General features: G+C 40.1%; 1 long non-coding RNA gene across 1 annotated transcript; it reads right to left on the bottom strand.

Moving 5' to 3' along the window:
* Positions 1-402: 402 nt before the first annotated feature.
* Positions 403-9411, bottom strand: LOC129049771 (uncharacterized). The gene is made up of 4 exons (XR_010136980.1): positions 9304-9411; positions 6715-7070; positions 6270-6339; positions 403-6031 (listed from the first exon to the last, which is right to left on the bottom strand). It is a non-coding gene; the product is annotated as an uncharacterized LOC129049771 (long non-coding RNA).
* Positions 9412-14864: the final 5453 nt, after the last annotated feature.

A 14864-nucleotide genomic window follows, 5' to 3' on the forward strand; every position in this document is an offset into this window, starting at 1 on the left:
AGGAGGCAAATGGCGGCATCAAAGTCAAATGACTGACCCAAGGCCACCTCACAATTCTATAACATTTGGCTTAGACCCTGTAAGTTAGGACAAGAAGGAGCTTTGGAAATGACCTTGCTGGTCATCTCCTTATGTTTGAAGACGCTGAACTGAGAGGAGGCGGCTCTTGCCGTAGGCCCCTGAGGCCATCACTGGCAAGTCGGACCTGGAACCCAGGAATCCTGATTCTTTGTCCAGAGCTTTTTCTGCTCTTTCACAAAACACCATCTTGCCGCCTTAGAAGAGTGTGAAGAATTTGGAGAGATTTCACTTACCATGGTGACACAGATGTTAGAAGGTAAGCGTTATGAGGGAAGAAAAAAGCAGAAATTATGTGGAAAAGAGAAAGACGAAGTATGAATGATCATGATCTTTATTAAAGTTTGAGGTAACTGTAATTAAAATGGGGATGGACTGTTAGGGATTCTGATAGATTATAAAGAAGAATTGGAGAGAAGGATGTATTTTTTGATTGTCAGTAGAGTGGGTAATAAAGGGTCACAGCTGATATTTACAATAGGTAACCATGGTGTCAGGAAGGTGGCTTAAAGTAGACCTTCAAGGAAAGTGATAGTATACCCTTTGAAAGTAACTTGCTCAAGGTCACAGAGCTATAATTGGCCACTCTAAGCCAGATAGAACCTGTGTGCTCTATCTCACAGGACCATCTGAAATACCTCTCAGAACTGTCCATCTGGGGAAAGAAAAAAGGGAACATCTATCTGTTGGTTTATTTGCCCTATGGTCAAGTGTTTCTCTGCAAAGTGTTAATTCCCCTGTGCTTCTGGGTTGCTCTTATCTGAATCCATCCTTCCTGGCTAGTCCCAGGGTGGGACATGAAAAGCTTGTAGAGGAGAGGTGCTATCAGGTCATGCCTGCTTAAGCTGGTCAAAACCTAGACAGAACTGGTCACTGAGGATGGATAAGAGATGACGCAGGGAAGATTAGGAGTTGTGTACAAGAAATAGTCTATATATTTGAACTAGAATGCAAATCTGGCTGGTTCCAGACAGAACATCCTGTGCAGCTGAGACTTCTTTTATTTCTAAAGACCTTTCAATGTATATTTCCTCCAAAGCTTATATTCTTTTCATCATAGCTCACAGGGTAGGCTGCCATGATTGTTCCTGCTTGAGTCACATGATACCTCTAGAACAATCACTGTGGCCAGGGAGGCATGTTCTATAAAATGACAGCTGCTCTCTTTAAAATCATGTTTGGAACTTAGCGAAAGGTACATTTCTCAGAAGACAAAACAGTGGATGTCTCTTGTGATAGCAAATAATAATAATAGTTATCAAAACCTCTGATTCAAAGGATCATGGTGCTTTCAGTTTTACTTAAAGCTCAGTTTTCATAGGAACTCAGTGAGATAAGTAGAAAATATTTCATACAGGCGATAAAGAAGATCGGTGCCTCTTTGGAAAAAAGCCTCTAAAATATTTGTGGGATCTCCCTGGTCTCTCCCCTCTACCAAGTGCACAGAGAAAGAACACCTTGAGTATTGCATCCAGAAGGCTAGGCAGAGTTGGTATTATTTGAAGCAAATTGGAAAGGAATTTGAAGCAAATTGGAAAGGAATAGTTTTAATGTCTTTATTCCACAACAGCCTTCCAACATAGATTCAATTCAGTGTTGCCCAGTGGATTACAAATTTGAATGAAACTCAAAGGAATCATCCTACTAACTGGATTGAGACAGTCTAGCCAAAGGATGTGGGCTTATTCTAGAGTCCCCTTGCCATGGGTGGAATGGTATAGAGCATGCCATTTCTGAGCTTTCTCTACCTGGCACCTTTGTTCATCACACTTAGAACTACTTTGGTTGGTGAGATGTGGACACTCAAAATCCTCTGGCCTGTTTTAATTGGACCTTTAATTTCATTCTTTGTCCTGGTTAATTTTGCTAAATAAACCAAGGCAAGCAGGTGGCTTCATGTAGTTATTATTGTTACTATTAAAAGCTATGATTAAGACAGCTCTGCACACCTAGTTTTAAACTCAGGCCTAACTATCCTACTTTCCTAACTCCATCCCAAATCTTTTGTAAGACTTACTTATTTTTATTTATTCCTTTTTTTGTAAAACAAATTTAGGATGGACAGCTGCACTCAAATTTGTATTTTGGATAGATTCACATCATTTCCTCAAGGAAAAAGCACATTGCTTTCAGTGCATTTTCTTTTTTTTTCTCCCTTTTTTCCCCTGGTGCTGGAGTTCATAGAATTCTAATTCAGATAAGTTTTAATATTTCACCCAACTGGACTGTGTGTTAGGGGTTAGGTTTTCCTTTCCCCTCATCTCAACATTTGTCTTTGACTCCTCCATTTGCATCTCTGTCTCTCTGGATTTTTCTTTCTCTATTCAGACCTTTCTCCATGAATTTTCCTGTAGAACATAAAGGAAAAGATAAATTCCTGATTTGACTTTTGGTGCTGGGGTATTGTTGGAGACATTTGAACCAGAGTGATTCCATCCTGAATAGGGGTAAAATGAGTCTGAGACCTACTGGGCTGCATTTCCAGGAGGTTGGGCATTCTGTCACAGGATGAGATAGGATGTTGGCACAAGGTACAGGTCACAAAGACCTTGCTGATAAAACAGAGTGGGGTAAAGAAGTCAGCCAAAATCCACCAAAACCAAGATGGTGATGAAAGTGACCTCTGGTCATCCTCATCGATCATTATATGCTAATTATAATGCCTTAGCATGCTAAAAGACACTCCCACCAGTGCCATGACAGTTTACAAATGCCATGGCAATGTCAGGAATTTACCCTATATGGCCTAAAAAGGGGAGTAATCCTCAGTTCTGGGATTTGCCCAACCTTTTCCCAGAAAACTCATGAATAATCCACTCCTTGTTTGACATATAATCAAGGAAAAACCATAAAAATAGCCAATCAGCAACGCTCAGGGCTGCTCTGCCTATGGGGTAGCCATTCTTTTGTTCCTTTACTTTCCTAATAAACTTACTTTCAATTTACTGTATGGATTCAACCTGAATTCTCTCTTGCATGAGATTCAAGAACCCTCTCTTGGGGTCTGGATTGGTACCTCTTTCCAGTAACAGTATGAAGGTGGGAGAAAGAAGGCCCCATCTCAGAATAAAGAAATAATAAATAAGTGATGGATGGTGAGAAATCCTGGAATTCTGTGGGTAGTTTTTGGAAATTTTTTCCCTAGAAGAGGGTAAGGATCAGCATGTTGAAGCCAGCTCCAACTCCAAGTTCAGTAATGTCATTTTGATAACTTGAAATTGGCTATAGTGAAAGTATTCGCACCACCCAAATTGACACACATTACAGGTCTCTCTGGAATGCTGATTGTTAAACATTTACTAGTGAATTATAAGCATTTCCATAGAGTGTGTTTGCTTTATTACAGCTAGGAGGCCTGGTTATGTTTTCCTAGTAGGCTTTATGTAAAAAGCCCATTTGTTCCATTGCCCTTCCCCATATCAGGTTCATTGGGTTAGGTGCCAAAGGCTTTGTACCAGGTGTCTGGAAGGTAGGGTTCTGATCCAAGCTGCTCTTCTGCCTGGAACTGTCTTCCTCAGTTAACAGCTTGGCTCACATTGCTTCCTCCTTCTCTTCCAGTCTTTATCAAAAGCCACCACCTCAATGAAGTCTTTCCTGACTACCCATTTTTCCCTGCAACATGTTCATCACTGCACATTCTGTCCCACTTTCTCTGGTCTTTTCCATGTCCTCTATCATCTTCTAACTTTATACTTCATACTATATACTATATTATGTTTATTTTGCATCTCTCCTTCTGGAATTAAGCTCCTCAGCCTCAGAAATCTTTGTTTGTCCACTGGTATATCCCAAGCACCTAGAACAGTGTTCAGCACACAGTACATTCTGAATAAATATTTGTTGAATGAATCAAATAAATAATCCTATCTCTAAACAAATTGGTATTATAATTTGGTGAAAGGTATAGAATGGCAACTCTAGTCTTCTAATCTGCAAAATAATGATGTATTTTATTTTATTTAAGGGGACTTTTTTTTTTTTTTGCTAGAATCAAGTGGGATAATATACAGGAAAGCAGTACTTTAAAGTACAAAGAACTTTGTCAAAGTAAAAGGCATTTGTACTGAATGTAATTGGTTCCTCATAAAAAATAGCCACATTATCTGAACTCTAATGTGATGTTCCTTCAGAGGGTATTACCTCCAGAAGGAAGAAAGGGAGGAAGAAAGGGAGGAAGAAAGGAAAGAAGTGAGAAAGAAGGGAAAGTTAAAGAATAGCAAGAAACAGAATAGGCTGCCCCAGACTAAGCCTGCTCTTGTTAATGTACTACTATTAAGGCAATACTATTTTTAAAATGAGGGTTGAAACTGCCCCTCATGCTTGGCTAATGACATGGTTACATCATTAAAAAGCCATTCTTCTCTGGCAATAAAATCCTACTTTTTTAAAATCAAGGGTCTCTTATAGAATAAGAAAAAAATCAGTTGCTTACTGATACCTGGAAAATTAAATTCATTTCACATGGGAGGAAACTTTGCCGTCCAAAGAGCTATTTCTGCATTAGAAGAGAGACTGAGTGATTGTGGAGTTCTGTGTATTTATGAGATACCTGTGGCACAAAACACTCAGTTGTAATGTGGTTTTATAGAAAAATTATGAAGTAAGTTGCCAAGGAGAACCAAAATCCATCCATCCATCCATCCATCCATCCATCCACCCATCCACCCACCCACCCACCATGGCTAATGTCATGGACTCTAATTCAGAATTTTGGATGTGAATTTTACCTCCATTACTTAATAGCTGTATGATCTTGGGCATGTCTTCTTCATGTAATTTCCTCATCCATAAAATTGGAATAATATTAGTTCCCACCTCATAGGGTTGGTCTGTGGATTAAATGAGCTAATATACATAAAGCTCTTAAATAGAGCCTGGCATATAATAAGGACTATGTAGGCATTAACTATGACTAATGTAGCCAATATTTATAGAAACCTCACTAGGTACTTGTAAGAGATAGGAAAAACCAAAATATTTGTCCTACTCTCACACACCATTCAACACAATACTTTTGATACGACATGTGTGAGATTTTTCCACAAACACCAACCAATTCAGCAGACACCAGCTGGGTGTCATCTAATTCAGTTCAAGCCTGGCACTATCTATCTATCTGGAGTGGCAGGTTGAGGGATCCACCCCACAAGACTGCCCTGCACTTCAAATGCCACTCATAAGTAATAGCTTTGTTGCAGGAAAGGAGTCCTGATTCAGACTCCAAGAGTGTTCTTGGATCTTGTGCAAGAAAGAATTCAGGGCAAGTCCACAGAGTAAAGTGAAAGCAAGTTTATTAAGAAAGTAGCAGAATAAAAGAACGGCTACTCCATAGACAAGCCCTGAGGACTGCTCTTTGCCCATTTTTAGGGTTATTTCTTGATTATATGCTAAAAAAAACCCCATGGATTATTCATGCCTCTACTTTTTAGAACATATAGGGTAACTTCCTGATGTTGCTATGGCATTTGTAAACTGTGATGGAGCTGGTGGGAGTGTAGTCATTAGGACCACCAGAGGTCAGTCTTGTCATCTTGGTTTGGGTGGGTTTTGGCTGGGTTCTTTACTGCAACTTGTTTTATCAGCAAGGTCTTTATGACTTGTATCTTGTGCTGACATCCTATCTCACCCTGTGACTTAGAATGTCTCAACCATCTGAGAATGCAGCCGAGTAGGTCTCAGCCTCATTTTACCAAGCCCCTATTCAAGATGGAGTTGCTCCAGTTCAAATACCTCTGACATTTCCCCACTCCCTTTTATAAGAGAACACTTAATCCTAAGGGTTGCAGAGGGAAGAATATCCATCTTCTGTAACTTCTTCAGGCTGAATAGGTGTGATGATATTCCTGCCTAACTATGAGTTTCTCTTGTATTCAGGGTAGAGAGGAGCTCAGTCAGAAAGTGTTGGTATGGCAAGGGTCATTCATAACTCTTGAGTTCTGACAAAAGGTGATATCTGGAAGATTAATAAGTATTCAGTTTAAGAAAACATTCAGTAAGCTTATCCTGCATTCTTACACAAAGAGTACAACAGCAATATATTCCACAACAGTAAAGTAAAATAAGTAAAATTATCCCAACTAAATTAGGCTTTTCATGAACTGGGCAACTGTTGGAAGCAAGCCGATATGGGCTTACTAGCTGATTGCAATATGTGCTCAGATTTAGAATACTGATTCAGGTTTTTACATTACCCATCCCTCTTGTTTTTCTGAGTAGAAGCCAGAGATCACTTGTTGGTTCACAAGAATAAGCAGGATTAGTCTAAATTGCAGAAACAAACATAAAAACAACTGATGAGACTTAACAAGTGTACCATAGTTCTTGAAACAGTTACTCTCTCCAGTTTCCCATTTTTATTAAACACACATCAAGGTAGGACTGCTTTGCTTTATTATACTTGGCCTAATTTTTGTATACAGTGCAGCAAGGATAATTATTTTTTACATAGGCTTTTCAATTGGCTTTGATGGAACTCTGTCTCATAGAAGGAATCTCAGATAAGACTTTTTTAGAGCTGAGCCCTGCCAGAGGTTTGTACCCTCAAAGATCTATGAGTTGAGTTAATTCCTCTCCTCTTGAGGTTTCAAGATAACTTGGGGGTTCTAGGCCTGTCATAAAGTGATATTCTTTACTTACCACAGGTCAGAAACCTTGTAGAGGGACTGTTGTAGGCAAGGTATGAGGCCAGTTTCCCAAAAGGCTTTTATTGGCTCTACAAGTTAAATTTGATTCCTTAAAGGAAAGCATGCCATTACAGCCAAAGCCTTGGTAAAATAACCAGTTTCTCCAACTGTGTCCTGTTGCAAAAGAACAGATTCTTATTGTACTTATGCAAATAACTATATTGCCATAAATTAAGAATACTTACAAATAGTTTCCAAATTCTGGAGAAATCAGGTAGAGAGAAATATGCACCGACTTTTATTTAAAGGAGTATACTTTACTCAACTGTTAAATGCTGTAAATGGCTTAAAAGAACAGTTTTCTTGACTCTGGAAAACAAAACAAAGGATCAGCAACATTTTAAGCAAGAAGTTAAAAAGATTACTTCAGTTTTCTATTGGTTCAGTCAACTCAGTTAACTCCTGTTCTGTTTGATATTCATGAACATTTCACCTCTCCATGAGAGTCCTGAAAGTTTTTTCCTCTATTCTGATGTCACAATCTCCAAAGTTATTGGAAACCTGCATTTAGGGACATCTGTTACAGTTCTATAGCTGATTATAAACCACCTTCTAAAGAGGACCAAAACAAGACAACAATTGTTTGTGGATGACCAAACATCTTAGGACAGCCACAGTCAAAAACACGATTGACAAATTTAGTTTCCTCTGTAGCATACAATGATTTTATGTAACAGTTATAATTATTAACATACACTAAGCCATGTCAGAATTATAGGATTTTTAAAATAATTTTGAAATGCATACCAATAACACATTTACACAAATATATCCCAAAGAAAGCCAAACACCATTTCATATTTGACAATGCTTCCTGTATGATTTTGTACCAAATAAGCCAAATTTAGTTTACTATTAATACTAAACCCAATTCTTAATAAAACCTTATAGACAAATGTATTTAATCTCAACTAGTTTGACCATAAGGTAAGAGTCTCATAAACATTTTATAACCTTTTACAATTTTTGTTAAATAATAGATTATAAGGTTTTTGCTCTAAGAAAATCCTGCTGTGCTTTTATTACAATGTTTACAGAAAAACTTAATACCCCTTTAACTTTAGCCAATATGTTCATTACCCAGAATTTTTTAATGAGATTAATTTTTTAGGCCAGGCATCATGCCTCACGCCTGTAATCACAGCACTTTGGAAGGCCCAGATTGGCGGATCACTTGAGGTCAAGAGTTCGAGACCAGCCTGGCCAACATGGTGAAACCCCCTCTCTACTAAAAATACAAAAATTAGCTGGGCATGGTGGCACAAGCCTGTAATTCCAGCTACTCAGGAGGCTGAGGCAGGAGAATCACTTGAACCTGGGAGGCAGAAGTTGCAGTGAGTTGAGATTGCACCACTGCACTCCAGCCTGGGTGACAGAGCAAGACTCTGTCTCAAAAAAACAAAAAACGAAAAACAAAAACACAATTTTTACAACCTTTCTACAACTTTCTTAAACCTTCAGTTTTATCCTGTCTAACTTAAAGCAATCCTTTCACCTTTTAATCTAGGCAAAATATTCACATTCCCATGACTTCCAATAATCTTTTAGCAAAAATGCATTTCACTTTCTTTACACACCTTAAATGTTAAACTGTTTCTTCAGTAGTCTCAATTACATGTTACAATGTTAACTCTTAGCGACTTTTACTTTTGGTGAAAATCCTGGTAAGTTCAGGATTTTAATTATTTATGGATGTGGAGCCTAGGACCCAGGCAGAAATGCAGATAAGGTTTGACTCTTTCCAGCATCTAACTCCATGTGTCCCAGGACTTACCTAGCTGTAAAGCAGGCAAGTTGTACAGTTAAGAGTGATATGGCATCTTATGAAGCATTTAGAAGGCCTACTCACCTTTAAATTACACAACATTTCTTGCATAAATTCCCTTTCACAAACCTTTTATCACTTAGACCATCTACAACATGCTCAGACTTTCTGACTTGCCCTAAACATCCCTCTTTTTAAACAACCAGTCATTTTACTTTAGGACAAGAATTTACCATACAACGTCCTTTCTTATATAAAATCTCTTTTCTTTATAACCTTCTTTGCATATCTAGGAAGCATGGCTAATTTAGCATGTCCCCAAGCATTATCTGGAATTTAATGTCTCCAAGGTAGGTGAATTGAACAATTTTTAAAAGTCAAAGAAGCAGTTTATGACCTTAAAGCATTTGGTAAACCTAATATCTGACCTGCATAATTTAGATCAAAAGTTTACATTTTTGAAAATATTTTTATTTTACCAAAGATCTTTAAAACTGTCTTTACTTCACAAAGATTACTAAAGTCACATGAACTAAATAAAAGGAATTACATTTTTTAGTTTTCTGACAAAATATTTGATTTAAGCTCTTATTAAACCAATCAATCAAAGCTCTTTTAGATATAAACATCACACAAACAACACATATAAACACACAGAGAGATAGAAGATAAAGGACTCATCCCCTAAGCTGGGAATTGAACCCTGAACCTGGGCCACCATTGTGAAAAGAGAAAGCATAGCCACGTGGTTACAAGGTCAAGCTCCCCAAAACATACAAGACAAGAGGGAAACCTCATCCAGTTTTTGTCAGTGATCTGCAGCAAAGCTTGTAAGTGACCAGTTTGCTGGGCTGTCTTGAAAAATGGGCTTACAGGTATTCTAAGCCCATGTTCTATCCTAAGGTACCCCTCATTATGACGTAACAATACAGAAAGACACATAAAGCACACTGGATTCACTACAGCTTAAGATTAGCCTTGCAAATCCTTTTTTCCATTAATCCAAACTTTACAGGAGATAAACTGATTTTTACCATTCATTCAACTGGCTTGCACAAAGAGAGAAAGGAAAGGGAAGGGAGAAAAGCATTGCCTGAGGCGGGGTGGGGAAGGTGAGGCACTCAGGGAGGCCAGAGAAAGTCACGCCCATTGCAGCTGACACTGGATCAACTCCCTTTCCTAAGAGGAAAAGGGGAAACTTGAGAGCTGATAGGACTGCTGGAAAAGATGTCCCATGTCCCATGATCTTGTACATGCCCAATCTTGTCACCCACAGCTGTCAGCAAAGAGTGAAAGGCATATTAATCTAAAGAGAACAGCAGTTAACATCCCATAGTGCCAAACCTGCTCTTAGCTGAAAGGGACTTAACCAAGAGGGGCCTCGAACCCCTAAATCTTAGAAGAGACTCAAACCCTCCTAAGTGGGGCCTCTAACCCAAGGTCAGTCAAGCATCCTTGCCTTTTATTAAGAGGGTCCTCTAACACACTCTGTCTTAGGAGAGACTCTGACTCGCCTAAGTTGGGCCTCTAACTCAATCCCATTCTTTATCTGGGTATATGTACCCCACTTACCCAAAGTTGGCCAATCAGTGCTGCAGTCTATTTCCTTCAGGTCGGGAGTTTTCTTCAGTATTGTCCCTTCTGTGGTTCACCAGAAAGATGTTATCAGACCCCACCACTTACCCAAAGTTAGCCTTTGGGTCAGGAGTTTCCACACTATAGTCCCTTCATTGTCTCCAGAAAGATGTTACAGGAAAGGTGTCCCAATCCAGACCCCAAGAGAGGGTTCTTGGATCTCACGCAAGAAAGAATTCAGTGAGAGTCCACAATGCAAAGCAAAAGCAAGTTTATTAAGAAAATAGACGAATAAAAGAATGGCTACTCCATAGAGCAGTCCTAAGGGTTGCTGGTTGCCCATTTTTATGGTTTTCCTTGATTATATGCTTAAAAAGGGATGGATTATTCATGCATCCCCTTTTTAGAACATACAGGATAACTTCCTGACATTGCCATGGCATTTGTAAACTGTCATGGCACTGGTGGGAGTGTAGCAGTGAGAATGACCAGAGGTCACTGTTGTCGCCATCTTGGTTTTGGTGTGTTTTGGCCAGCTTCTTTGCTGCAAGCTGTTTTATCAGCAAGGTCTTTATGACCTGTATCTTGTGCTGACCTCCTATCTTATCCTGTGACTTAGAATGCCTTAACTATCTGAGAATGCAGCCCAGTAGGTCTCAGCCTCGTTTTACACAGCTCCTATTCAAGATGGACTTGCTTTGATTCAGACACCTCTGACAGCTTGTCATCTACTCTCTTAACCTACCAGTTATATATCAGGGTTTCCACAACTGCCTCCTTGGTTTCAATTAATTAGAGCAGCTCACAGAAATCAGGGCAACACTTACATTTACCCATTTATTACAAAGGATATTTTGAAGGATACAGATGAACAGCCAGATGGAAGAGATGCATAGGGCAAAGCATGTGGGATGGGATTCAGAGCTTCCATACCCTCTGTGGCAGGCTACCCTCAAGGAACTTCCACGTGTTCAGTTATCTAGAAGTCACCAACCTAGTCTTTTTGGGTTTTTATGGGGGCTTCATTATATAGGCATGATTGATTACATCATTTGACATTGGTGTCAATGATGTAATGACAACCTTCAACCCCTCTCCCTTTCCTTGAGGTTGGTGGGGTGGAGATGAAAGTCCCAACCCTCCAATCCTGTCTTGGTCTTTCCCATGACCAACTCCCACCCTGAAGCTATCTAGGGGCTGCCAAGTGCCAGTCATCTCTTTAGCATACAAAAGATACTCTTTTACACTGAAGATTCCAAGGATTTTAGAAGCTGTGTGCCAGTATATATATGTGTGTCTGTATATACACACACATATATATATATATCTCTCTTATTATAAATCACAGCGTCATAGTAATGGGCACACCTTTCCGTATCATTATTCATCTGTGAGAACAATTTTAATAGTTGCATAAGTATTCTGCAAAATACATATGGATATACCTTAGTGCAGTGCTTCTCAAATTACAATCTGCATTAGAATCACTTGGAAGCTTGTTAAAGCAGATTGCTGGAAGTTTCTGATTGAGTAGACCTGAGACACTTCCTAAGGATTTGCGTTTTTTTTGTTGTTGTTTGGTTTTTTTTTTTTTTTGAGATGGAGTCTCACTCTGTCACCCAGGCTGGAGTGCAATGGCGTGATCTCGGCTCACTACAACCTCCACCTCCCAGGTTCAAGCGATTCTCCTTCCTCAGCCTACTGAGTAGAGGGGATTACAGGTGTGCACCACCATACATGGCTAATTTTTGTATTTTTTTTTAGTAGAGATGGGGTTTCTCCAAGTTGACCAGGCTGGTCTCAAATTCCTGGCCTCAGGTGATCTGCCTGCCTCGGTCTCCCTAGATGCTGGAATTATAGGCGTGAGCCCCCTCACCTGTTCAGAATTTGCATTTCTAACAAGTTCCTGAATGCTGCTGATATTTTCCCTTGGGAGCCACACTTTGAAAACCACATCTTACTCTATTTAACCAATTTAGTGTATTTAACTATTTTTTGAATAGTTTGTTTACAAGGTGTAACTCTGCCTAGGAAACCTCTGGGCAATCAGAATTCTTATCAGTCACTGACAGGTAAGTGTGAGTGAGTTTATTAGATTAATGTGGACAATAAATCAATCTCCAAGATTCCTATATCAGATACATCTCAAGCAGCACTGTAGATCCTTATAGCCTCACCTGTACCTTATTTTGTCCCCTGTCCTGGGGATTAGTGGAGATCAGGGAGCGGTCAGACCAGCTTCATGCAGGTGCAAGGAGCCCAGCCATGACTCACCTCAGGCCCTCACTCCTACATCTCTGAAAACCCGCCCCAGAGCTTCTTTCTTGATGCCTCAGTGTGGGATTCCTTGGGTATCCACTAGGCTTTCAGGTTGTACCATTCAGGGCAGTTAATGCCCCACCCCTCATGTTGGCAAACTCCACAATGCATCCCTCCTTGTTTTATCCTCCCTCCATCCATCTCCCTAGAATCACACTTCCCAACAAAGTGTTCTCTTTTAAGTCTTGGTCTCAGGCTCTGCTTTCTAGGGCACTGGGTTGGTTAACCCCTTTCAGTGCAAAATGTACATGCTATGCCACTTTCTTCCATGTTTTCTTAGTGAGGGAAAGGCAGAAAGCAAGAGTTCTTAAGTTGGGATAGGTGAATCAGGCTTCAGGAAGTCTGTGAACTCTCTAAAACCATACACGAAATTGTGTGTTTGTATGCATTTTTTTCTGGGAGAATCCACTGCATTCAATAGGTCATCAAAGCAAATAACCAAGAAGAGATAGAAAAGGGAGAAGAAACAAAAGGAAAAATTTAAGATCTAAGGCAATGTTTGAGAAGGCAGATAGAAATGGGATACCACATGTAATCTGCTGAGTAGCTGGGGTGATGGCACCAGGGAGGTGATGGTGCCGGGAAGTGATGGTACCAGGAAGGTGATGGTACCAGGAGGGTGAAGGCACCAGGGAAAGGAAAAGTATAGAAAAAAAGTAGGAAAGTATAGAAAAACAGTAGGGGTGAAAAGTCATGATAACCTTTTCCCACCCATCATAAGGGTCATGGCCAACACTCCAGCCAAATGAAGGTTAACAGGAGAAAAGCATAACAAATTTATTTAATTAGGATCTATGTGACACAGGAGGCTTCAGAAATGAAGACCCAAAGGCCCAGGGAAAACTCTCTTTTTATGCTTAGGTTCAATGAAGAATGGACAGCTATGTAGAAATGTGATTGAACAAAAAGGGGATGATCTAATGGGAATAGACTAAAGGGGAAATCCATTAAGGCCTATCTGTTCAGATCCTTCTCAGACTCTCTGTGCAGCATTCCTTCCTCCTGGGTATGGGACAGGACCCCTCTGAATGGGGGTCTTCAAGGGAGAAGGGAGAGAGTGATCTTTCTAGGTTTTATGGTTTGCTTTGTGGGGGAGGATTTTTAGTTTCTATGACCTGCCCTGGAGGAGAGCAATTTTGGTTTCTATGATTTGCTTTCAGAGAGAAAGAAGGGCAGGAGACTGGAGGATGGGAGGTCAGAAAGATCCAGTTTCTGAGGTTCTTTCGAACTCCATTAGTTCAAAGTACTCCACGTGCCAAGGTGGTATACTTTGGGGTATTATGTTCTGAGCTCCAGCAAATAGATGGAAAACATGTTTCTGTGATGTTCAGTTGGACCTAGGTCAGCAGCTGGCATTCTAGGAATGCTCAGGTAGCTCACGGTGAACATCCACATTGGAACTTTCCCCTCTCTGCAATGGAAGCCTCTGTTTCCTGATTTGTCAAGGAAGGTGGTTGGTATTAGTGATTTCTAAAGAACTTTCAGCAAGAAAATAGTGGCATCTTCTGGTTCATATCCCTGTGGTTTGATTTTTGGTGGTTGCTCCCTTAGGAAGACCTAGCATTCCCTGGTTCTGCCAGGAGTGGAATGAAGTGGCAGCTTTCCTGAGAGCCCAGCCCTGTCCTCAGCTTGGTCTCCATCAAGCCCTCACCATCTGAAGTGTCACTCTAGAATGAAAATTACATTAATTGAATTTTGGGGGTTGTGCCTTTGGAGCAGGCAACCCGAGAGTCAAAATCTAATTTACATACTGATAAGAGTAGAAAAATGATGCCTTCTAATGAACAAAATGCCTGCAACTGGTCTGGCTTGATATTAGCATAAAAGTGTTAATCACTTTGGCATACAGTTAGAAGGTAAATTTGCCTGCAAAAATCCATCGAAATGAAGGGTTCTCTCCATTGCAGTTTATGAGTAATACTGACAGGCCTGAGACCAGAAATCAGAGTCTGATGAAAGATCAATGTTTTGACCCTGTTGTATTCATTGGTTAAATTTCATTTGGTTGGTGAGAGCCCTAAAGAGTGAGGTGGGGAAATCCCCAACATCTGGGAAGCGGCAGCCCATGATGGCCTTGGCTGGAAGCTCCCAGTTAAGTTTCTCTCCTCCCTTCCCTTTGAAAGGCGAGGGGTCAATAGTTCAAGGCTGGCCAGACTTCTGCAAGCTTCACAGGACCTTTCAACTCAAACTATTTTCATGATACCACCTAGCCGCTTTGATTGACTTCTGCTTGCCACCAGAATTGTCAGATTGTTTTAGGCTCAGGTCTTTTTGGCCTTCTTGAGTTTTTATTGGCCCTCTGTTAAGGAAGTGAGGTCATGATCAGGTGTGTGTGTGTGTGTGTGTATGAAGATGACTCTGACTTTGTGTATGAATGTTCATGGCAGCATTATGCCTAATAGCCAAAAGTGGAAATAAACATCCATCAACAGATGAAAAGATAA

Source organism: Pongo abelii, chromosome 15 (genome assembly GCF_028885655.2).
Source record: "Pongo abelii isolate AG06213 chromosome 15, NHGRI_mPonAbe1-v2.0_pri, whole genome shotgun sequence".
NCBI classification, from domain to species: domain Eukaryota; kingdom Metazoa; phylum Chordata; class Mammalia; order Primates; family Hominidae; genus Pongo; species Pongo abelii.